Genomic DNA, 1,932 nt, shown 5'->3' with positions numbered 1-1,932 from the left:
GTTTCTTTGGTTGTGTCATTTCTTTAAAAGGTGGCCCTCACCTGGGTAACGAACAAGGCAATGTAGAAGTGAATTCTTACAACACTGATAAGAATGCTGAACTGCGAGGGTCAGACTAAACTGAGGCCCATATTGATGCGTGTTTAATCTGACAGCTTGAATGGTGCTGAGTTTCTTATTTCTGCGGTTCTTTCTTCACAAAGAATCTGTTCTCAGCCCAAATTCTCAAGTGTCTGGAAACATAGGCTTTATTCTCACTATCTTTCAAGCTATCGTGCTTTCTCATTGCCTTTGCCATTGCACTCCAAAACACTTGAGAAGTATACATGGGCACTGAGGTTTTGTGTTAGCACGTAGTGTCAGCCTCCAATCTCAGAGGCTTGCGAAACGCTCTTTCAACCGGGGAACAGCTTCACAAGCGATGCTCCTGAAAAGAGCGCCATCAGAAGCCAGGCAAGCTCAGCAACTGCTCCAGCCCCATGCTTGCCAAGAGACCAAAATGATTTCTGGCAGTTATGGGGCTTGCTGAGGTGTGTCTACAATGCACTTATATAAATTCGATATTAAAGAAAATAAGAGGCCACAGTTATGGGAGAAACACGATTAGTAGCAGGAAACCTTAGATGGAAGGACTGTACTTCAGCAGTAGGTTATCTGCTTCACATACATAAGGTCCCTGGACCAACCCCCAGTATCTGCCAGTATTTCTGTGCAATAAAGCCCTGAGCAGCCATACTTCAAAGACTGCAACTAGGCTATGGGCCTTGGCAGCAGTGCTTGGATTATGCCCCTATCAGCTAGTAGTCTTTCTGGTTGTCCCACAAAATCCTGGAAGTTGTCCTGCATGCATCAGAAGGAACCCCTCCTGGCCCAGAAAGGCTGCAGATAAAGCACAGTAAAAGCAATGGAAGAAACTCAGAATTACCCCTTTTTGGACTTCTCCACCCTCGTGGCATGCTGGCTGCACTTCACTCTGGTTTTGTATCTCATTAGGAGGGAAATAGGGACGCAGGTGGCGCTGTGGGTTAAACCACAGAGCCTAGGGCTTGCCGATCAGAAGGTCGGCGGTTCAAATCCCCGCGATGGGGTGAGCTCCCATTCCTCGGTCCCAGCTCCTGCCAACCTAGCAGTTCGAAAGCACGTCAAAGTGCAAGTAGATAAATAGGTACCGCTCCGGCGGAAAGGTAAACGGTGTTTCCGTGTGCTGCTCTGGTTCGCCAGAAGCGGCTTAGTCATGCTGGCCACATGACCTGGAAGCTGTACGCTGGCTCCCTCGGCCAATAAAGTGAGATGAGCGCCGCAACCCCAGAGTCGGCCACGACTGGACCTAATGGTCAGGGGTCCCTTTACCTTTACCTAGGAGGGAAATATGAGGAATCTCCAACCATGTTTTCCACCTAGTAAATGCTAACGTTGGCCTTTTGCAGGGGAGAGTCCTCTGCCTGCTGGTTCTGCTCTTACAAACACTCCCTTCCCTTCTGGAATTGCAGGTACCTTTTCCATCTCTTAGATATGTTGAACTTAAGTTCATTCTATGTTCACCCCCCAACAAGTCCATATCCAGAAACAGAGTGTGAACAGGCACACCATGTTTGGTGGTGATGATGGGGGCATAGGGGAGGCCCTCTATCCAAGTTTCTCTGAGAAAATTCAGGGAGGGGGCTGGACACTGCAGCACCCTCCCCACAAGACGCCTCACTAAAATGCATGCAATGCGCTGAATAAAGATGGGCAGGTGACACAGTCTGGATTCTATGATCAAGCAGGTCCTCTCCAGCTTTGGTTTATGCTTAATACAGTGGTGCCTCGCAAGACGAAAAGAATCCGTTCTGTGATTCTCTTCATCTAGCAGTTTTTTCGTCTTGCGAAGCAAGCCCATTGACGATTAGCGCTATTAGCGGGTTTTAGCGTCTTATCGGATCAGCTGATAAG

The 1,932-nt window shown here is 48.4% G+C and overlaps 1 protein-coding gene across 8 annotated transcripts in view; it reads right to left on the bottom strand.

Annotated features, from left to right (window-relative positions):
* The window catches only part of KIAA1614, a 39,623-nt gene that overhangs the window by 3,598 nt on the left and 34,093 nt on the right, over positions 1–1,932 (bottom strand). The gene's annotated exons all lie outside the window — the stretch shown is intronic.

Source organism: Podarcis liolepis (genome assembly GCF_965112155.1).
Source record: "Podarcis liolepis genome assembly, chromosome: 6".
NCBI lineage: Eukaryota > Metazoa > Chordata > Lepidosauria > Squamata > Lacertidae > Podarcis > Podarcis liolepis.
Note: the sequence above shows the minus strand (reverse complement) of the source record. Positions and strands in the feature narration are given on the sequence as shown.